Source organism: Myotis lucifugus, unplaced genomic scaffold (genome assembly GCF_000147115.1).
Source record: "Myotis lucifugus unplaced genomic scaffold, Myoluc2.0 scaffold_14, whole genome shotgun sequence".
NCBI classification, from domain to species: Eukaryota; Metazoa; Chordata; class Mammalia; order Chiroptera; family Vespertilionidae; genus Myotis; species Myotis lucifugus.
This window is the reverse complement of record NW_005871062.1, coordinates 12,381,026-12,404,897: the sequence shown is the minus strand read 5'-3', so window position 1 is coordinate 12,404,897 and position 23,872 is coordinate 12,381,026.

Genomic DNA, 23,872 nt, shown 5'->3' with positions numbered 1-23,872 from the left:
GGAGCCCCTGGGCTGCCGCAAGGGAGAAGAAGGATGTGTCTAGTGAGAAGCTCACCCTCACATCCCCTGCCCATTCATTGTTTAGGAGAATTCATAGTTCACACAGAATGAGGATACAATCACAGAGGCGAGGGCAACCCCCTATTTACAAGTGCGGGTTGGAAGACTGAAGTGGAAATATGGGGAGATGTCCTTACGAAAACTGAAAGCCCGCGGATTGACCCGAGTCCCTGTCTCTGAGTGCAAACCTCTGGCCGGGTGCAGATGGGAGGTTTGAAGCTGGTTCCTTAGGAAGGCCGGGCAGCACAGGGCTTAGAGTCCTCACCGATCCCTTTGGTTGGTGGAGTGTGCTGAGGGGGTTGGGCGGCAGAGGTGGCGATTTAGTCACAAGCCCAGAAGGGAGCTAGCTTAGGTCCAGGAGGTCTGCTCCCTTATCAACAGAGTGGGGGAGCTTTGTCCGATCAGTTTTCCCGGTGTTGGCACTGGCTTTTCAAAATGCAATTTGTAATGTGATAAGGCCTACACATTATTCATAGTAGCAATAGCATGGCAAGGTTATTCCGATGCAATTTTAATCAAGAACAAAGGGCCACACTGCTGATGAAGAGAGTTATCTAGGATTTTAGAACCAGGACAGAACACAAGGTATCTATCTCTCTCTCTCAAGTATCTGCAGACTCCTTAGAAAGAAACCTGCCTTCTTCCCCCCTCCCCACCCTCAGCCCGGCCATCTATCTGGAGACCATGCGCCAAGGTAGCACCGCCTTTGCTTTCTGTAGAGGCCTCAGGATGTCAGCTGCAGTCAGATGGGAGCAGGAGTCTCCTCCACAGACATTTCTTGTGCTCCTGCTGTATGTCAAGAAATGCACTGAAATCTGAGAGTGTGTGGCACAGAAAAAGAAAAGACTCATCGCCAAGGAGCCCTCACCTAAGAGGAGAGGGCAAATTTCAGCCTACGGTGGTGAAATGCTACCAGGGAGGTGACTGCCACGCACGAGTCCAGGGGGAAGAGCAAGAGAGTGTCAAGTGTGGCCAGGTCAGGGATGGCTCTCGGGAAGAAAGAGATGCCCAGCTGCATTGCATGAAATGTAATAGCTTCTATTCAGAAAATGGAACAAGTGGCAACTGATTAATTCTGGAAGGTGTGTGTGTGTGTGTGTGTGTGTGTGTGTGTGTGTGTCCCTACTCAGGGTTTCAAAGTGATAGTAAAGAGCTAAAGTTTAGCCCTTCAAGCATTCTCTAAGGCTTTTAGATCTATCTGGCCCCAGAAAAAGAGAGAGAAAGGCAAGGTAGCGCCATTTGGGGAAATCAAAGTGGCTGCTGCAATGTGAGTGGCTCTCCACTCCAGGAATTTCCACCCACACAGTTCTGTGTAGTTATCCTCCTGTGGTTAGCACTACCTGCATGGCAGGCTGGGCATGGTCACTAAGGGACTCCTTCCTTGGGATGCTTTAGAGCAGGGGTGGGGAACCTCCAGCCTGCGGGCCATATAAGATCCTTGAAATTATTTGGTCTGGCCCTGCCAAGGGAGGTGATCATAGAGATGGGCATGGCTTTTATTAGGGGTGAGTTAATTAAATGTTTAACCAAATAGAGCAGGCTAATTTTTAAGTTGATAATTCTGTATGGCCCGTGAACGATGTTATAAATATCCAAATGGCCCTTGGCAGAAAAAAGGTTCCCCACCCCTGTTTACACAGGCATATGGGATGCTTTATGTGCAAGGGACAACAAAAAAGTAAATCTCTGGCAGCAAAGCTTGAGCATCTGAATTTTTCCATTTTTAGAAATGGAAAATTAAATCACATTTCTTTTTTTAAAATATATTTTATTGATTTTTTTACAGAGAGGAAGGGAGAGGGATAGAGAGTCAGAAACATCGATGAGAGAATGAGAGAGAAACATCGATCAGCTGCCTCCTGCACACTCCCTACTGGGGATGTGCCCGCAACCAAAGTACATGCCCTTGACTGGAATCGAACCTGGGACCCTTCAGTCTGCAGGCCGATGCTCTATCCACTGAGCCAAACCAGTCAGGGCTAAATCACATTTCTAATGCCCCAGGAATGCAGGCAGGCATGTAAAGAAATAGTCTAAATATAGTGAGATTCCATACAGACAGGACTATGGGTACCACAGGGGTAAGGGAGAAAAGGATGACCTTGCTCTGACTTCATTGATCATGATGGTCTCAGCTGCTTTCCCCATTTGTTTGTGCTAATAGTGACTACACTTTGTCTTACCCACACCAGGCCTGGCGCTAAGTACTCTGGGTATAGCAACACATGTCCTTGTCACACAGCTCTACGTAGAGAAACAGAGGCAGAGAGAAGTGCCCAAAGGCACACAGTTAGGGCCAGGACTTGAGGATCTCTGACCTGGGCCCCTCTCTGTCCACCTTGAGATGCATCTTCTGTGGGAAAGGAGGGCCTGCAGAGGAAAGTACAGGGAGAGGGCACTTTCTGGGTGACAAGCAGACAAACGCAGAGGGAAGCTCCTCAGTGCAACAGACTGTTTAAGAGTGAAAAGAGGTGATGACTTCTCCAATACACATTGAGTGCAGAAAGGCTAAGAAAGGCACCAGTGGCAAGACATAGGCAGATTGAGTGGGGATCAGAGGGGATGCCTTCCAGAGGAGACTTGAGAAGTCTCAGCATGAGAGAAAAGGGCATTCTGGATGGGAAGAATGGCATGGGATGTGAATGCTCATTCATCCAGCCATCCTAGGTATTTTTCCTTCAGTCCTTTGCGAGGCAGTAGGTATAACGGCAAGAGCATGCACTTTGATTGCTCTGGATTGCAGGGGTTGACTATGAAGTAGGAGTGCCATACAGGAGGCACTGGGGAGAGAAAGGTGAAGGTGACTGGTCTTCACATTCAGTCTCGGGCGTAGACAGATGCAGAAACCCAAGTGCAACGCGGTGAATGTTTTCCTAATGGCAGGTACATGTGAGGTGTGTTGGAAAGGTGGAATAGGACCAGAAACTCCTGGGATTTCGTTTAAGGACTAAATCAGAACCTGGTTAACAAGCCAGAGTCTTGAAATCAGTTAAGTTTTTGGTCACCAGATTCTGGAAGAGGTCCAAACTGATCTGTTAGACAAAATTTGGGAACGTTTGATGTTTGGTTGACTTTGGCAAACACCTGGTTATGGTCCTGTGGTCTGTTTGCTTTCCAGTCTCCACGAGTTGCACGAGGAAACAGTGGTGTGCCCGCACACCTGTCTGAGAGCCCGTCCTCTGTGAAAAGCAGGTGAAGTCCGAGTTAGCAATCAAAGGCTTACTTGAGTTTTATTGCTGTTGGGACTTTTGCAGCTTTCTACCTTCCCAATACATTTATGGTTCCTGAAGAATTGCACAGTGGGGCCTTGACTTACGAGTGTCCCGACTAACGAGTTTTTTGAGATACCAGCTGTCTCTTGGCCGATTTTTTGCATTGAGTTGATAGAGTAATTTGAGTTAATGAGCTCCTTAACAAGCTCCGTCTCAGAACGAATTAAACTCATAAGTCAAGGCCCTACTGTACCTGGAAAAGATCCTTATGTACTCAAGTCAATTATTTTGAAAAATGGATCAGAAAGAAATTGTCTTGTTTGTATCCCAGACTAGCCCAGGTTGGGTTCCAGAATGTTTTTGCTGAATGGTCATTTCTGCACTAGAAAGACTGTGATTTTTTTTTTTTTTGTAAGATGGAAGGGTTTTTGACAGCCACCATTTTTCTTTTTCTCTTCCTTTTTGAATTCCCACCGTGTGCCAAGTGTGGTTGTCAGCACTGTCTGTGCGGCAGCCCAGCAATGGAAGCATTTTGCTCTTGTCATTGTTTTACAGATGAGGGAAATGAACAGAGCAAAAAATTCAGTCTCTCACCTCTGGTCTTGTTTTCTGATAAATGGCCAGGCTGGTATTTGAACTTGGGTAACTCCACGCGGAAGTCAAACCTCTCATTTTGCAGATAAGCCAATTGAAATTCCAAGGTCACTTGCTCATTGGTTGCAGATCTTGGAGCCCACTCCCGAGGAGCAGCCTCTACCTTTGGTCTCTTCTCTTTCCAGTGCCTCCCGATACAGTCACCCTAGAACCTGCTGTCCCCAACCCATACACACAAATCCATGCTTGTGGGTTCCCCAAAATCACAGGTGATGGTTCCAGACTCCGTCCACCCTGACTGCTAACATATCTGCCCTGGATCCCACAATCAGCCACATGGAAGCCCTTGAGTCCCCTGCATGAACAAAATACATCCTTTCCTGTCTCTATCTTTATTCACCATTTGCCACATGTTGGTATGCCCTCATCTTGCCACATCTCAAGGTCCAAATGCTACCCATCTTTCAGATCCATCACAAATGCCACCTCCTTGGAAAAGCTTGTGAGGTCCCAGAGTTGTGTAGGATCTGTTGCTCATACTGAGGGATAAGGGACAAGGTGGGGAAGACAAGGGATGGGAGAACATTGGTGCAACTCAGGACAAAAGACATGAAGCTTGGAGACGGATTCAGCATTGGATGACCCCAAGGCTAATCAACAGCCACAAAGTTTGTGCCTTATTGAGTGTTTACTGTGTCCTGGAGCAGTGAAATGTTATCATCTTCAGTCCTCAGAGCAGGTCATCAGGTTGCTGTAGCTGGGATCCAAGCCTCATTCTGTCTGACATCAAAGCTGTGCTCTCCCCACTGCTGTGTTATCTCCCAAGACAACTGGTTGTGGGGCAGGAAAATAATGGAACAATCCTCAAAATGGAGGATTAAAGAGATGAAAGAAAATTGGGGTCACAGACTGAGACAATGCGGTGAGGGACACTGGAACTGGAAGAGATGAGTGAGGGCCGGGGCCAGAGTGGAGCTCTTTTAAGGTTGTGGCCTTTGGTCCCTGGACCCTTTGTCAAAATGAGGAAGCTTAGCTTGCAGTGATCATCTGGACACTGGGGATTGCACTCATGGCCTGCGCATCTTGCTTTGTGTTTTAGGCTTTGGATTCCCAAGCTCCATGAAGGCAGGGATCGTGTCAATGCCTTTTTGAAGTAGAGACCCAGTCCACCCTACTAAGTGGCCACATGGGAGGGGCAGTGAGGCAAGCATCTCAGTCTGCCCAGGGATGTGGGGAGGCTTCATGGCAGGATGAGATCCAGACAGAGAAGGGAAACTCGAGGCAGAGGGCAGAGCACATGTTCAAGGAAGAAGTCTAAAAAGGCATGGGAGCGGAGTTTAGGGATGTGCCCAGAGGGCAAGTCAAGAGTGAGGAGTAGGAGGAAATAAGGCTGGAGGAGCAGCTTGAGGCTGGGCATAGCCTCATATACCTCATATACCTCCAACCCACCACTGAAGACTACTGCCAGCTCCCTATCGTTTGACACACTGCCTTATTTCTCAGCCTTGTGTAGGCTCAGGGTACCCCTCCTTACTTAACTAGGGAATTCTACTCATCATTAAAGGCATTTTAAACATGTGTCTGCCATGTCTGCATTGGCATCCTCAGAATTCACTGTCTCCATGGAAGGTTTTTTGTTTTGTTTTGGTTTTAAAATCTCTGTTTTAGCACTGGCCACGCTGTTTTGTCGGTCTTCTCTATTGTTATGAGAGCTTCTCTGGAGGGATAAATTTTGCCTTTTCTTTGCATTGCTAGGGCTATCACATGGTGGTACTCAGCACCTTTGATGATGGAGTGATGGAGTACCTCTGGTCTAGCATCTATGTGCTTTTCAGGCAGACGGAGTGAGCAGTCAGTAGGGACCCATGACTCTGGGAAGAATAAAGGGGAATTTCCCTGTTTGCTCTGTGAAGGCTGATGGGGGCTGCTCATTGAGATGGCAGGCCGGCATCCTGCTCACCCTCACTCCCTTCAGTCTCTGGTACCTGCCTACCAGGCCATGTAATTTCTCTGCATTTTCCCTGTTTGTCACTTTTTTTGTTTGTTTCCTGCAAGGAGTGTAACACCCCCTGAGGAGTTTGATTATATTGCAGGATGACTGCCATATTTGAATTGTGCTATTTAAATGAGTCATCTCAACCCTAACGTAATTGCTCACACTGGCACACTAAATGTGATCTACATTTCCAAAAGAGTGTTTTTGGCCTGAATAAGCAATTAATGAAATCTTAGTAGCTTATTGTTGGTATCAAAGGATGTGTCTTTTGTTTCACATCTGGGCAGATGTGGACTTTTAAAAATATTTATTAAGCAAATATATATATTGTAGAATTTATTGGGGTGACATTGGTTAATAAAATTATATAGGTTTCAGGTGTACAATTCTATAATACATCATCTGTGCATTGTATTGTGTGTTCACCACCCCAAATCAAATCTTGTACAAGGTCTGTGTTTTCTTTTTTGAGACTCTTCAACTCAGAAATTTGCTGTGAAGTGACTTGGTATTTGTGATTCTTTACAACAAGGATGGCTCTCCAGAAGAAAATGACAAATGAAATAACTCCCAAGAAGGCAGTGATACATACGGGCTTCCATGGTAGTCCACAATGATCAGGCTCAGGCTGAACAGCACCAGGCAATGTAGAAAGTTGTGTCTTAGTTAAATAAAACATGAATGAATATATTAAGAGAATTGTATTTTCCAAAGGTGTGATACTTGCTGGCTCTTTAGCATGTATTTCTCCAACAATGTTATCAAGAGTGCTTTCTTTATTTTATTTATTTATTTTTTAAAAATATATATTTTATTGATTTTTTACAGACAGGAAGAGAGAGGAATAGAGAGTTAGAAACATCAATGAGAGAGAAACATCGATCAGCTGCCTCCTGCATACCCCCCACTGGGGATGTGCCTGCAACCAAGGTACATGCCCTTGACTGGAATTGAACCCGGGACCCTTGAGTCCGCAGGCTGACGCTCTATCCACTGAGCCAAACCAGTCAGGGCAGCTTTCTTTATTTTTATAAAATATATTTTTATTGATTTCAGAGAGGAAGGGAGGAGAGAGAGAGAGAGAGAGAGAGAGAGAGAGAGAGAGAGAGAAACATCAATGATGAGAGAGAATCATTGATCAACTGCTTCCTGCACTCCCCACACTGGGGATCGAGCCCACAACCTGGGCATATGTCCTAACCAAGAATCAAACCGTGACCTCCTAGTTCATAGGTTGATGCTCATCCAATGAGCCACACTGGCCAGGCAAGAGTGCTTTCTATTATAAATATCCTTGGGTGTATGTCTTTCTCAGTATTTGGCTTCCGTGACACTTCTAAGACTCTCATGTTAGTGGTTAGATTGATCTGGGTGGCTAGGCTCTTCAGGAATCTGTGTTTTATGATCCATGTTCTCTTGTGAGAAATTACTAGTATGGTCCACAGATGGCTGTATCTCTCCTTTTCCAAACTACTATTTAAATCTGGAGTCAATGTAATGGGAGGTGGCAGTTCCCAGATGTAGACTTTTAAATGGTCATGTAATTACAGAGAGAAGCTGGACTGATTTTCTGTAGGTATGTATGTGTGTGGTGTATGTGGAGGGGTAGAGAGAAGCAGGGTACTGTAGAAGATGACTCCTGATCTTGGCTAAGCAGTTTCTCAACTTAAACAGAAAGAACTTAAACAGTACAGATTTAGATTTTGGATTTGATATCTCCCTCTTTCACATTTCTGTCTCGAGAGTTTTGGTAGCTCTGAAAACTAAACCCAAGTGGATATGCTTTGCCTTAGCATGTCCTCATCTTGAGCTGGGCTATAGAACAGAAATATTAACATTGTCAAAATGGAGTGGGATGCATCATTTCCCTTCACTATTCATTTCTTTTGATGAAAATGACATATTTGATAGTCAGACTGTCAAACATAACTCCAAAGCCACCTCTCAAAGTTTGTCAAGGTCTCAGGAACTGGTAGTTATGTTGTCTCAGACACTTCCATTAGTTGGAATCTGTGAATTTGAGTCATGGCCGACTGGGAGAGTTCACACTGATATCAAAAGGAATTACACTATGGAATACTATGCAGCTGTAAAAAAGAGTGATCTCTTACTCTTTGGGACAGCATGGATGGACCTGGAAAATATTATGCTAAGTGAAATAAGCCAGATTGAGAAAGACAAATGTTACATGATCTCACTTATTTGTGGAATCTAATGAACAAATAAACTGACCAACAAAATAAGATCTGAAGTAGGGAGGCATGGAATAGACTGACATAACTCTATGTGGGGTTAGGGGAATGAGAAGACATAAACCAAAGAACTTATATATAGACAGTCCTCAGGTTACATCGGACTTGACATACGTCACCATCTCCCACTTATTTATATATAAAAAAAAGTTCCGTCATTTTGATGTATGTACATATGTGCTTTATGTTTTTTATTATTTATTTACCACAAGTAAAGGTCAGGAATTGTTATCTTTAAAATTTTTTTTTTACTATTTCACTTTATTACTGCTGTGTATGTGCTCCACGTGAGTGACGTAGGTGCTTATGTAGGTGGGTTCCGACTTATGGTGAAAATCACGTTACGTTATGCCATAGGAAAGGATCTCTTATGTAACCTGAGGACCTACTGTACTTACTAGAGGCCCAGTGCACGAATTCATGCATGGGTGGGGTTTGACCCGGTCCCTCCCCAATCGGCAGATCGGGCCGGGCCTAACGAGAGGAGGAGACCACGGGAGGTTGGCTTGCAGGCCCGCCCTGATCGGGGCCTGATCAGGGCTGGGCCGGCTGGGGGAAGGGGCCTCGGGCAATTGGTCAGCAGGCCCCATCCCTGATTGGGGTGGGGGGGCAATCGGGGGTCAGCGGCCGGGGGAGGGGCCGGGGAAGGTGGCTGGCCAGCCCCACCCCTGATTGGCGTGGTGGGGGGCTGATCGGGGGTGGAGCTGGCTGGGAGGAGGGGCCATAGGCCGATCGGGGTGGTGGGGGCTGGATGGGGGTGGGGCCAGCTGTGGGGAGGGGCTGTGGGCGGTGGGCTGGCCAGCCCCAACCCCGAATGGGTGGGGGGCCGATTGGGGCCAGCGGCCTGGGGAGGAGCCATGGTAGTTGGCCGGCTGGCCCTGCCCCTGATCAGGCAGGTGGCCCTTGCCCCCTGGAGCTGCTTGGGAAGGGCTGCGGGCTGATCAGGGTGGTGGGGCCCCATCAGGGGTGGGGCCTGGCCCTGGGGGGAGGGGCTGCAGGTGGTTGGCCAGCTGGCCCTGGCCCTGCCCCTGATGGGGGGGCGATCTGGGGTGGGGCCTGCTGGGGGGAGGGGCTGCATGAGGTTGGCTGCTGGCCCTGCCTCCCCACCCCACCACCATCAGGCTGGTTTCCTGGCCACAATGGGTGTCATAGTGATCGATCGTTATGGCGTTCCGGTCACTGGCTTTTTTATATATATAGATATGCATAGCCCATGGACATGGGCAATAAGGTAGTGAAGACCTGGGGGGATGGAAAGGGGCTGGAAGGAGGGGAGGAAAAGGGGAGGGATAGGAGATATTTATAATACTATCAACAATAAAAAATACATTAAAAACATAATAAAAGGAATTATATTTTCCAAATCAGGGGTGAGCAGTATTCCTAAAGTGATAGGTAAAGCCAGGGGTTACATTCATTAGGCAGATGTTGAGTGTGTGCCCATGAATCAGGCATATGCTCAGGGGCTGGTAATACAAGAGAAACAGGCCTTGAGGCCCCTGCCCTCAAGAAGCTCACAGTCTAGTGTGGTTGACGGGCATGCAAATGGTTCCAGCAGAGTGCAGGCATGTAAGAAACGCTGTGGGAAATGAGGACAGCAGAGTCTGCCCAAGAATATTGGGCCAAGTTCTAAAAAGGATGAGCTAATTTTGTTGGGGCTTGAAGGACGAGTATAATGGTATTTATCAGGGTTGGGAGATGTTGTTTGAGCAAAGACCTAGTGTATGGTGATGGAGATGAGGCAGTTAGAACATGAGGAGCCTTGTGGGCCAAAAAACCCCACAATAACCCACAATGTGTATTAGTTTTACACTTTAGATGTGCTAGTGGCACATGTTAAGCTGCAAGGAACTGAAACCCCCAATACTACTGGCTTAAACACTAAGAAAATATATCAGCATATATACTATGCTCAAAGGCAGGGAAGTTCCAAGGTGGCTGAATCCAGTGGTCAGCTCTCTCATTAAGGACTTAGGCTCCTTCCGTTTTTCTGCTCTGCTATCTTTGGTGTGATGATTTATCCTCAGACTTGCTCTTCTTCTGATTGCAAGATGACTGGAAAAAAAGTGATTATTTTTTTTCTGTCTTGATATGCTTCTTTTTTAATTAGTGAGGGAACCCTTTCTTAAGACGCCCCCGTCAGACTCATCCTCATGGCTCAGTGGCCAACATTGCATCACATGCCCAATCCTAAATCATTCACTGGCAAGGGGAATGCAGCCACCATGACTGGCTCAGACCAATCTCCATTCACTTCCCGAAGGAACGGACCCACTTCTTCTGAAGTACATGGCCAGGCAGAAGATACTCAAACAAAACTGGCTCAGATAGAAAGTAAGGAAAAGGCAACAAATGTTTGCTGAGTTAGGAACCAACAGTGTTTGTTACAATAGCTGATGAAAACTATTGTAGATGATTGAGCAGGAGTCAGCATGATCAGCTTTTCATGTTAAAAAAAAATCACCCTGTCATTAAGGTAGAGTTTAGTTTTGTAGATAGAAAAACTGAAAACAAATGGGATAGTCTTATGATAGGTCAAGCAATTGATCAACATACTGGTATATGTAGAAGTGGAGATAAATTTTTTCTTGAGCCATATTCTCTACCTTAAGGGTGGGAGGGGAGATGAGGGGTAGGGAGGTGACCTGGGCAGAATAGAGGCTTTTCATTCTGGATTTACCAAGAAGTCCTTTATGGTACTGCAGCAAGCATGCAACCTCTTTTTAAATCCAGATGATAATGCAGCCCACTTGGAAGGACTGTTGTAATCATAGTGTCCAAGCATGTTGGAGCTGGAAGTGACCTTGAAGTCATGGAGTTCAAGACCTTTATTTTACAGATGAGGAAACTGGGACCCAGACAAGCAAAGTGACTTGTCAAATTCCTGTCTGGTTCATGGCCGAGCTGGAACCGCATCCACAGATTTATTTATTTATTTTTTAACTCCCAGCCGTGTGGTCTTTGTAATGGGTGTTCAGGGCCATCTTTTATGGAGGCTCATGTGTACATCCAGGAGAGCTCCACGGGCCCTCTTCCTATGTGTCTATTATCATTGACAACATTCTCACTGTTGAATGTTTCTTAAGGTAATGCTTTGGTTTCTATAAAAATGCAAATATTATACTGGTAGGTATAATATTTAAGCTCTCTTATTATTCATTTATAATATGATCTAAGTGTAAATATGTCTCGCTGGTTTTTTATTTGAAGCAATTTTAATGGGGAAATGAGGATGAGACCTTTGGGGCATGAAGAACCTGAGAGAGAAGAGGAGGCTCTAAGAAGAAGCCCTCACATGTGGAATGGGAGACTGGAAGGCTCATTACTTTGTTGAGGGCTTTTCCTGTGACTCTGAGCCAAAAAGTCCATAGATAAGAGCTGTGGTGACTGAGTGACAATTGATGTGCTAGGGTGAGGTGGAACCTCCGGCCTTTTCCTCGGCAACTCAAACATCTACCCACAGTGACCCGTCACACTCTGTCTCCGCTCTTTCTTTTGGCCTTCACTGTATATGTGCTCCCCTGCCCCAACATGCTCTTGTCCTGGCTAAACATTTTACCTAATAACCTCTGAAAATCCACCCTTGTACACAGAGTATTACTTCAAACAACACACACACACACACACACACACACACACACACGCTTAGTAAAAACTAAAAATAGTTTCGAAATCAAGATTTTACTGACAAAGTGCTATGTCCAAAATACCAAGCTTAACTAAATACTGATCTGTAAAATCCATTTATTTCAACTTTGCTTTTGAAAATATTTCTAAAGTGTATTAGTTTATTTTTTTTCCAGTAGTATGTCAAACATTATAAAATTGTTGGTTTTAGATGTAGATGATGGATAAAGATTGAGCTGAATATGTATAGACCAGGGTATCACATCCTTGGATATTGGGTAAAAGATGATCCTATTTTTGGGAAATAAAAAATGAAGAGGAAAAACCCGTGTGTGTGTGTGTGTGTGTGTGTGTGTGTGTGTGTGTGTGTTTGCAGGATTATTTAAGCCTGGAAAAACCATGAAAGGCTATAAGTGAAGTTGTTAACCCGGGTACTTTGCTGGGCAGTTCTGATGTGGGTAGAAGAGGAGGGTCCAGGAAAGCCATACAAAATGTAAGAGAAAAAAGGAACCGAAAAGGCATATACAATGATTCTTATATAAATTTATCTTTATGTGTAGATATACATACAAAAAATTAAATATAATACTTTAAAAAAGTGATCTGAGAAATGAGAAAAGAGCAGTGACTCTAATTCTCATGGACATCAAAAATTAAAATATGCTTCAGATATTTGGCTAGATTGCATGATCTATGAAGGGGCCTTCAAACTTGAATTTTACACTTGTCTAAATTAAAGGCACTGAAATGTGGCTGGGAATACTGTTCTACTTTAATTTACATTCTGTGCTACTCCCATCTACTGGTTATGTAGTTTTTCCATCTCATTTCATTTCTTTTTTGCCATCTTTGAATCAGTGAAGGCTAAATTATAATTTTTAAAATATATATTCAATATTATACCCAAGTTTACTTTAAAATTGTGTATGCTTTGTCCTACACTGTAAATCTGATCTATCTTTAAAAAATCCTCTGGTAGCCCTAGTTGATTTGGCTCAGTGGGTATAATGTCGGCCTGTGGACTGAAGGGTCCTGGGTTCGATTCCAGTCAAGGGCACATATCCAGGTTGTAGGCTGATCCCTGGTAGGGGGCGTGCAGGAGGCAGCCAATCAATGATTCTCTCTCATCCTTGATGTTTCTATCTCTCTCTCCCTCTCTCTTCCTCTCTGAAATCAATAAAAATACATTTAAAAAATCCTCTGGTATTTCTATGATGTCCTGATTTAAAGAACCCCTCAAAGTATTATGGAGAGATCCCTGAATAAGCTGGCATTACCTTAGATTTTTAATTGAGATCATGTAATGCCCTTCAAAAACTGTGCTGGATGGAATGTAACTGCTTTGGGGTACATTCACTTGGCACTTTACTTCTGGAGAGGTGCTGGGGTTGACCAGCAGCCCCTGAGCAACAGATGAATGGATTACTACTCTGATACAGTGTTTGCTGTGAAAGAGAGGCTAAGGGACGGCCTGGCCAAAAGGACCAGGCAGCCTCGATTGCCTGCCTCATTAGGCTTTTATTGTCACAGCAGTTTGAGGTAAAGTTTATCTTTTAGATACAATCAGCAGGGTGAGTAATGCTGGGAGGACGCATGTGTTTGTAATGTCCTTTAAGCAAGGACACCCGAAAGATTAAGCATAAGGATTCCAATAAACACCCGGGGGTCTGCACATGCACAGACTTGTTTGGAAAGGTCAAGGAATAATTAGGGGTGCTGCCTTCGACACTCCCCTAAGTCTCCCCTAAGTCGGAATTCCGATAAACAGGACAGACAGCCTTCCACACACTTCCCTTTTCTCAGGATGTCCTCCTTACAAATTTTCCACCCAAGTCTCATGTGCTCCCCAACAGAGAGGGTATTGTCCCCTCCTTCCCCCCACTCCCACCTCCACCACTTCCCAGACACACAGTAAGGCCAACAGCATTTAAGCCCTTCCCAGGTGGCAGAGCAGCAAAGGCAAATATTTTATGCCCATTTAATAGATCAGGAACCTGAGGCTCAGGGAGGTTAAGTCATTTATTCAGGGGTAAATGAACTGGGCCAGTTTAAAAATCCTGGGCTCTTTGATCCCTGGGACAGTTTTGTTGTTTTCTCATCTAGTACACACACTAAGCCACACCAGAAGGGTTTCCTTTCTCTGCTTCTTTCGCCAGCCACTGCTTTTGAGATGTGGAAGGGGGAGGGGGGGGTGTGTAAGAGAAAGAAGGGGAAGCGAAAGATGGGACAGTTTGCACTCGAAGGCCAGGTGTTCTGAGGGGAAGTGACTGTTCCGGAATAGCTCAAATTTTGGGTAACCTCCCTGTAAGAACCTTACCTGGCTTCCAGACTATTCTGATCTTCTTAAGGTCTTTCCTGCTTACCAGGTTTGGGCAGTGGGAGGTAGAGCTTGAAGTGTTTTAAGACACAAAATGAGATTAAAACAGGGGGAGTGGGTCTTGCTGTGGACAGACTAACCTTGTTTCCCCAGTCTTGGTTTCTAAGGGTCAGCTGCTTTGTGTTAAGTAGCAAGACCTGAAAGAAACTTCCGGTAAAAAGAATGCTCACTATAAACTCCTCTGGTCGACAATAAAATAAACACAGGCAATGTGGGTTCTTTTTCTCCCTCACTTTGGACTCTCCACCAATTCTCAGATTCAGTTGAGTGCAAATGTGTTGGTTGTGTTTCTTTCTCTCTGATACATGCAGTTTAAAATTAAACGACTCTTTGAGTTCCTTAAGGAGAAAGTGTCCAGGATGCCTATTTTACATTTTAAATCATTAATTACTGCGTAGGTTTCATCAATTGTTTTAGAAGAAAGCTTTTTTTTTTTTTTTGCTTCCCACACATATGTGATTTAAAAAAAAAACCCCACACATTTAAATAGGACAAAATAGCAGAGGACTAATTTTTACTTCCTATTGGCTCAAGCAGAAAACCCAAACCAGACTTGATTCCTCTATGTTTGATTGATAACTTCGAGAGTGTCTAGCCAGGTATTCTGAGTGTGATCCAGCAGGTAACAGCTGGAGAGAGTGTGGCAGACGAAACCACACAGCAAGGGTCAAATCACATTTTTCATTTTTGATTGAAAAATATGAGGATAAGTTGATGCTTAACACATTGCAACCTGATGTTTCTGTGTGTGATTGCTCACATAATCTATTATACATTTGGGCTAGATATCATTAAAATGTATCTCTTTTGAATTTTTAGCAGAAAAATTATATTTGACACAGGTTCATTCAAATTATAAATAAGATTACACTATGTGTAGTTGTTTTTGGTGTATGATCCTAAGGGTCTGCACCCAATTCCAAGGTACAGGTTTCCCCCACACCAAGCAAAACTCTGAAACCAGCTGGGTGCCTCATGATTCAACTCAATAAGTCTCTGCTGCTATCTTCCTGGAGATAGCGTCAGATCCCACAGGTCACAGGTTCAGTCCCAGAGACTGTCCTCCACTTCAGTGGGCTGGTCAGCAAGTCCAGGTGGTTACCTTTGCTTCTGACCGACTAGCTGTACATCAGAGGTTCCCACGACTACCTCCTCGGATTCAATTTAATTTGCTAGAGCAGCTCACAGAACTCAGAGGAAGATTTTACTTATTAGATTACCACTTTATTGTAAAAGGATATAACTAATGCAGAAACAGCCAGATGGAAGAGGCATACAGGGCAAAGTATAGGAAAAGGGCTTAGGGCTTCCATGCCCTCCCAGAGCTATCACTTTCCCCAGAACTCCACGTGTTCTCCAACCCGGAGGCTCTCCAAACTCCCTCCTGCGGGGCATTTATGAAGGCTTCATTGCATAGACACCATTGGTTACATCATCGGCCATTGGGGGAGCATTTGAGATCTTGCTCCCAGCATATGTCATCGCAGTTTGGCTCAAATAAACTCCTATACAAATTATTAAAAAATAAAATACAGGCAGTCCTCGGGTTACGTTGGACTCGACGTACGTTGTTTTGTGGTTACGTCGCCATCTCCCATTTGTTTATTTATTAAAAAAAAGTTCTGTCATTTCGACATATGTACATAATGTTTTTTATTATTTATTTACCACAAGTAAAGGTCAGGAATGGTTATGTTTTCTTTAATTTTTTTTTTTTTTGCTGTTTCACTTCATTACTGCTGTGTATGTGCTCCATGTGAGTGACGTAGGTGCTTATGTAGGTGGGTTCCGACTTACTGCGAAAATCGTGTTACGTCACGCCGTAGGAACGGATCTCCTACGTAACCCGAGGGCCTACTGTAAAACATTGGCCATTGGTGATTAAACTCAATCTCCAGTTCCTCGCTCCTCCATGGGATCAGGGGAGGGGGTGACCAATCAATGTGTCTCTCTCATATCGATGTTTCTCTCTCTGTGTTTCTCCCTCTCCCTTCCATTCTCTCTAAAAATCAATAGAAAAATAACCTTGGGTGAGTATGGACAATAAGAACAAAACAACAACAACAACAGATAATTATGAAGAACTAAAAATGTTTGAGAAAACAAGGAAAAAATTGAATGTAGACATGTTTGAGCCTTGAATATAACTATGTAGCTCTTATATGTGCAAACTTTTTTTTTTTTTTTTAAACTTAGGGCATTATCTGGAACACAGTAAATAGTAAGTATTGGTTGAAAGAACAGAAGTAGGAAAACATCCTGCATGGTATATAATCTCATTCCCAGAAGTTACAAGATTTATATACTATATTATGATTGAAGCAAGTTATTTATAAGACTAAAGATTATATAGTCACTCAGGAAATGTCAACTGTTACAAAAGATCATTGCAAGTCTAGAAAAATTTTAATATTTTTGATGATGCATGCAAATGATCTGTAACACCTTAGTACATTTTTAGAGAGTAGTAGTAATTATTCCAATAATCATAGCCTTATTAGGATTGTATAATAGCATCATTTTATGTATTTTATAACTTATTATGTAATTCAAAAAATAATGTAGATTGACTAATAATAATTAAAATTTTAAAACCACTTATTTTTGTTTTTTATTTTGTTAATCCTCACGTAAGGATATTTCCATTGATTTTTCAGAGACTGAAAGGGAGGGGAAGAGAGAAAAAAAACATCGATGTGAGAGAGACACATCGATTGGTTGCCCTTCGCACGCACCTCAGACAGGGGCTGGGTATGCAGCCCAGGTATGTGTCCTCAACTGGAATGGAATCTGCCACTCTCCAGTCCTCGGGCTGACACTCTGATCACTGAGCAAGACCAGCCAGGGCAACCACCTATTTTTGGAGAAAGGAACCATGTGGTAGAAAGGAATAGAGACAACTGTGCAAGCTCTGGAGTTGAGCTGGTTACTATAATCGATAGTGACAACAAGGGCAGAGAGAGACATGGTGGTTTTATAACTGTTTCTACCATTTATTGGATGGTGACTCTGCCTGCCCTACATTGGAAACATTCCATATGCCATCTTACATCATTGCAGAAGAGACTAATAGCTACAGGGCTGCCTCCAGAGCCAAACTGCTGGGGTTTATATCCAGCTGCAGCACTTACAGAGTGGCCTTGGGTAAATTCCTTAACTTTCTTTGTAAGATAAAATTAATAGTATCTACCTCACAGGGTTGTTGTAAAGTCCAATGCTTGGTACACAATAAAGTGCTCAATGTTAGCTATTCTTGGAAGAATACTATAAGTCCTTTCTCAAAGAGGAGTAAACTGAATCTTGTTGGATATTAGACATGATTCAAACCCAAATATTCAGAGCCAAACGTCTTATTGTGTATATTGCTGACAGAAGGGTATGTCCATTTTAATGAGACATCAAATAATAATTCTCATAATTTTATGCATTTGATGATTGGAAAACATTTCCAGAGACCACCTTCTAGCTTTGTACATTTCAAATTGTATTCCTTCACCATTATCCATATACTTCCAGTGCCAGGCTCTATAGGAAACATGTCATGGTACACATTGGTCTTGTACCTTTGGTTTGTAGTACTGGGTGAATCAGCACAGCGTTGATAGGTATTGACCAGGAACCCATTCTTTATATATGATGTCCCAAAATTCACGCAAGATTTGAATTTTGCGTGAGCATTAACAACCACAACAACAAAAATTAAAAGCCTAATTTTACTTGGTTTATTGAATCAGATTCTAATATCTGTTGCCTTTTGATTTCAATCCCTTCAATTTGATAAGCATTACCAAGTACCAATTATGGCCCAGGAGCAGGGACAATGAAGATCAATGAAGACCACAGCTTTGCGTATGTGTCAGCAAAGCCATGGAGGCCATTTACCCAATGTGCTATTTCATACATAACCCTATACTGTATACTTTATGAATCAATAAAAAATTTACAATTTTTAATTATAAACCTGTGTTTTCTATCAAAATTACTTCTTGCGTGAATTTTGGGACACCCTATATATATTTATTGATTTCAGAGAGGAAGGGAGAGGGAGAGAGAGAGACAGAAACATCAATAATGAGAGAGAATCACTGATTGGCTGCCTCCTGCACATCCCCCACTGGGATTGAGCCTGAAACCCAGGCATGTGCCCTTGACCTGGGACTCTTCAGTCTGCAGCCGAAGCTCTACCCACTGAGCAAAACTGGCTAGGGCCAGGAATCCACTCGTTATATGGGGATGGCTAGCCAAGCATAGCAATATATATATACACACCATTAAACCTAAACTAAATGTATCCCCTGATTAAGTTCCCCTAATTGGATCTCAAAAGTACATCTACTCTAAGGCTAGCAGACACAGGAGAAGCGTGACAGAAGGGAGGTCCAAGTGGAAAGATATCAGCATGGTAACTGTTTGAGATTAAAACTTCTTTTACAAAACTTTTCAAAGCATATGAGCATGTGAACGCATTGCCAGGGCTACTCCCAGAGCCTTGGAAGGGGTCTATGCAAGTGGAGGGACTTGAAATCTCAGCTGCATTAACTTTATGATAAAGGCACCTTTGACTGCCACATTCCCAACATCAAGGTTAACAATGACTTTTCACTTTCCATCTTCTCATGAAGTCAGTGCTTAAATGTAATGATTATGGTAAAGAGCTTACATATACATTTATACACAAATTATACATTATATATATTATATACATATAATTATATATATAATGTAAAAGAGCTTACATATACATTTATACACAAATTATACTCTATATATATATATATAACTTGTATCAAATGAAAAAAATAAACATTTTCAAAATACTTGTAATATTGAATGGTACAAGCTAACAACTTTGTTGTATATGCAAAAGACAGTACCTATAATGCACATTCTAAGGAAAGTGCCTTCTTTTCAGGCTGCTAGGAAGGTTGTAGCATATTGACTAGCCCTGGCAAGAGGAAAAGCTTTTTGGTCATCACAGACCTTGTTTTTTAATCCTACATCTGAGAAGTCCACTCCTGAGCCTCTCCCCACTGTCACCACTGAGGACCATGTCTCCACATATGTTCAGTACTTCAGCTGCTGTTGCAAGGATGCTCAGAGTCCAGCGACACCTCGGTCACTGGAAACAGCCAGGAAGAGATTCTGCCTTGCTTCGCCATTGCACTTGTACCTACCCGGATCTGTCTCAGCCCATAGCTTTACCTTAGCTCCTTTGCTGCTGACTTTTTTTCAGAGTAGAAATTAACTCAAGTTGTCAGAGAAGAACTGTAAGTTGTAGCACAAAAATAGGCTGTCAAACCAAGGGCAAAAGTAGCTGTTCTAATTTTAGACCCTGCAAATACATTAAACCACTTATTGAAGTTTTCTTGGTGCCTTAATATTACATGGCCTTATGGCCTTCACTCCAGGCACCCGAGATTAATCAGCTTTGTAAGGAAGACAGAAAGTCTCAACTAAACAAGAAATAGGACACCCCAAATCTGGGGACAGTCACTGTGAGACTAGAACATAACAGCACATCTGAATTTTGTAAGGTCACAGAAGAGACATTTCTATTCAGGAATCCTTTAGTAACAAAAGAAGGGCATGTGTAGCAAGTGGAGGAGGAGGATAAAGTAGATAAGACTCTTTGCTTACATTAATTGGCAAGATATATGGACTCTGGGAGTAAGACATTTCTATAGTAGTTTTTTGAGGGGGATAGTTACCTCTCTCAAGGTAAGGCTTTGGGAAGAGATCAGTAGGAAGTTTTGGCTTAGTTATTGATGACCAAGTAGCAGTTAATTTTGACATTTCTTATATCCTGAGAGCTGTCTCAAAGACTGAATTTTATTTGTCTTAAAGACTGAAAAGGCAAAGCACCTTTACCTTTTACTGGAATATCACAGAAAGGACCTTAATTAATCAACTGTAGGTATTTTACTGTTTTATAGGCTGCCTGGTAACATGAACACTATGAAAAACAAACACTGGCTTCAGCTCTCACCTGGGTTGGCAGTGGAAATATTTTCAGCAGTGCTGGCAGCTGGCCAGATAACCACATACACCTTCACTCCCTGACTCCCTCCCCTCATCCCAGAGGAAACATTTAGTTATGTTTGCCTCTAGGGTTCCATATGTGAACATATAGCAATAACAGGTCTGGAGGCCTGTAGTCAGCTTGGTTTCTAGAGGAGCACACAGTCAGGCTTCAGGAGGGTGAGGATGTCTCCTCCATTGAAGGCAAGCAGTTTGCTCTTTGGGACTTTATCCCACAGCATGTATATTGTACCCTTATTCATCATGCCCAGCTTCTTCTACCCACCAAGACACCAGGAGCCTCTCCTACTGTATGTCAAACCAACATTTGTATCAGCGATTTCAGCATTATTGATGGTTGGATTAAAAATGGCACTAGCACCGTCTACCAGCTGTATCTATAGAGGAGCATGGTGGCACTCACTGTGCCCCACAGTAGGATTTGTCCTTCATGTCAGTTCACTTGTGTTGACCCCCTGTCGAGAAGAAATGTCTAACAGAGTGGGGGCTGGTCTAGAGCACACTGTGTATTGGGGTGGCTTATTTATAAGATCTTTCACCTTGTAGATGGTTCTTACTATCAGTTCAAACTCTTCTGGCAAGAGGATTAACTTTCAGCCCCAACAGAATCTGCTTTTTCTAAATTGTTCAATTTGGCTGTTGAGATGGCAGATGGAAGTCAGCAAGAGGAAAGGTAAAGAACTTGGTCTTTCCTGTGTGAAGGGGTCTTGGTATCTGTACTGCAGACTGGACCACGACTGCTATCCTTGGCAGACTCAGAACATCATTTGATGATTTCAAGGAAGATCAGTTCAGGGAAAGGAAAATGGTACATTGGAAAGACAGTGACTCATGGAGAAATGGAGATGGTGATGGAAACTTTGAATCAAAAGGTAACGTGAGTTTGTTGGACCCTGTATATTTCACTTTGAAACTTTCTACAAAGTTCTAGTTGTTTCTGTTCAGGGAATCTTATTTTTTTCATAAGCTTCATTGCCTAGCTCTTTACCAGTGTCCTCTGAATATTGACTTTAGGACCTAGTATGGGGAGACAGCTGCAACCATTATGCATGAAAAGAGAGAATCCAGCTTCTACTGTATGTCAAACCAAGAAAGAGTGGTGTTGTCCAGAAAATGCAGTGTGCGTTAGTGGAGACATCGTTTCCAGTGAAGGAGATGAGATAGAATGATGATTCAAAGATCAGGGTTTTATTCCCCATGGTATTGTATTATCATCTTAGGAGGCATAGCACAAAGTTGATCCGAATTCTAGTTCTATTTACTAATACAACTTTCTTCTTGAAAGACACTGTCTGATCTGAGTTCTCTGACTTCAGAATAGAAACGACAGATATGGATTGAGTCCACCTGTCTGCAGTGCCTAGAGCTGTTCTTGATTTTGGTGTCTCTACCTCCATACCTGTCACCTGTCCTGGGCCTAGCAAAGTTGAGAGGGAGACAGACCCATTTGTAAGTTTGTAATCTTGCATCCTCCTTAATTTGGGAGAAGGGAGGAAAAATCATTTACAATCACCTTCGTTTTTAATCTCATTCACACACTTAAAAATTCTGGTTGAAAATGTCACCAGTCAAAATAATTAGTTTTTCTCATCACAGTTTCATGCCAGCTCTCATCACTTCCAGGATTTTATTGCTGTGTGAAAGCCCTGGAGTTGGGGGAAAGGAAACAGAAGTTTCTCATTGCAGAGTTAAGGCAGGGGTTGCTGCGTTGACAAAGTAGAAACCATGTTTGATAGTATGAAGAAAGGAGGACAGTTATCCCAGTAATGCGTGGTCAAAACCGTGAGGGAAGCACACAATTCCTGTCTGGGACTAAGTTTATAGCATGTCTAGTGGAAAGAACATAAGCTTTTAAACCAGGCTTTTAAATCTTGGGTTCATTGCTTAAAAGCTGTATACCTTTGGGCAAGTTGATTTAGCCAGTCATTCTCAAAGGTGAGCAGGCATTAGAACCCCCTAAAGGGCTATATATACACAGATTACAAGGGCTTGTCCCAAAGTTTCAGATTCAGTAAGTGTTAAGATTTTTGCATTTCTAGCAAGTTCCCAGGAACCAGACTTGGAGAACCATCAAATTAATCCAGTCTGGGTCTTAGTCTTTTCATCTATGAAATGGTGCTAATATCACCTACCTCACAGGATTGTTGTGATAATAACATCCATATTGAGTACTTACTATGTGCCAGCCAGACACTATACTAGCATGTCTTGAGCATTATGTCATTTAATTTTCACAGAAAACTCATGAAGAAGGATTTGGTATCACTGAAGAGATAATTGAGACATGGAGATTTTTCTTAAGGTCAAACAACTAAGAAGCAAAAGATGCAGAATTTGAACCCAGGCAGTCTCAGAACCAGAGCCCATTGTTCTTAACCATGCCCCTATGCCATTGTTTGAAATTAAATGAGGTCGCGTGTAAGGCATCTATTTTGGTGTCTGACATATGGTTGCTAAATACATGTAGTGACTGGTGGTAATTTTGAGTTGTTCTTTCTTGAAATGACCCAGGGGCAAAAAAAAGGGGGGGACAGGGTATGGGAAGGTGATGCGCCTGGGTTTCCAGCGGCTGCTTCTGTCATATTGTGCCAGGCTGGTGGTTTGGCTCCCAGAGCCTCTTTGCTTCCTCTGCTTAGTAGAAACAGGTATGTCAGAGAAAGGGGATAGTCACGGAAACTCAGTTTTCAGGGGTTTCACCCAATCATTTCGTCTGGTGTGATTAAAGCCTAGATTTCATTCTCTCAGGTTGAGACAAACATCTCAACCCCAAAGCAGTTTTTACACGTCATCAGGATTGGCTCGGGGGTTGGCCAGGAGTGTGATATCTAGAGCCAACTTTAGCATTCTCAGTGGAACTTGAAACCACTCAAGTTTGAATATAGTCCCTTGAGCCAACGGTGACTATCTGGGTAATATAATAATAACACTTCACAAATATCATACGAGAGGGTATATGAATGCTCAGAAGAGAAAAACAAAAAAGACATGAAGAGATCCTGATTATTTGTTGCATCATTCTGCTTTAAATGAAAGTCCATGGGAGGGTTTTTTTTTTGGCGGTGGGAGGGGAGAGTGGAAGTCACTTCTAGGACAGCTGCCTCATGTTGTCACTAACTTGTCCTAAGAAAGCAGAGCCTTTATGTTTATAAGCTTGTAGGTGTCAACAAGCCCCAAATGAAACCTTGAATTAAAAATAAATTTCACATCTAGCCAGTGTGACTCAGTGGTTGAGCATTGATCTGTGAACCAGGAAGTCACAGTTCAATTCCCAGTCAGGGCACCTACCCGGGTTGTGGGCTTGGTCCCCAGTGCAGGAGGCAGCCAATCAATGATTCTCTCTCATCATTGATGTTTCTCTCTTTTCCTCTCCCCCACTCTCTCTGAAATCAATAAGAACATGTTCTTTTAAAAAGTAATAAATTTCACTGGATCAATGCTTTAATAAGTATCAGCAGCAGCAGGAAAAATGGTGACTCACTATGGAAAATATTGTGATGGATTTCTCTTGCATTTGTATCTGTTTAGAAACTAATGCCTTTAATCTCAAGGCCTTCAACTTCGCCTTTCTGATATTTCTTTCTTTACACCTTGAAAAACATGTTATATACCTTGAACAAATTCAGTGAAACGTTCATATTGCAAAAATCTAACACTTAGAAAAGTTAGGGGCCTTCTTTTCCCAAAGAAGGAAATAACTTAAAAAATCCAATTATTT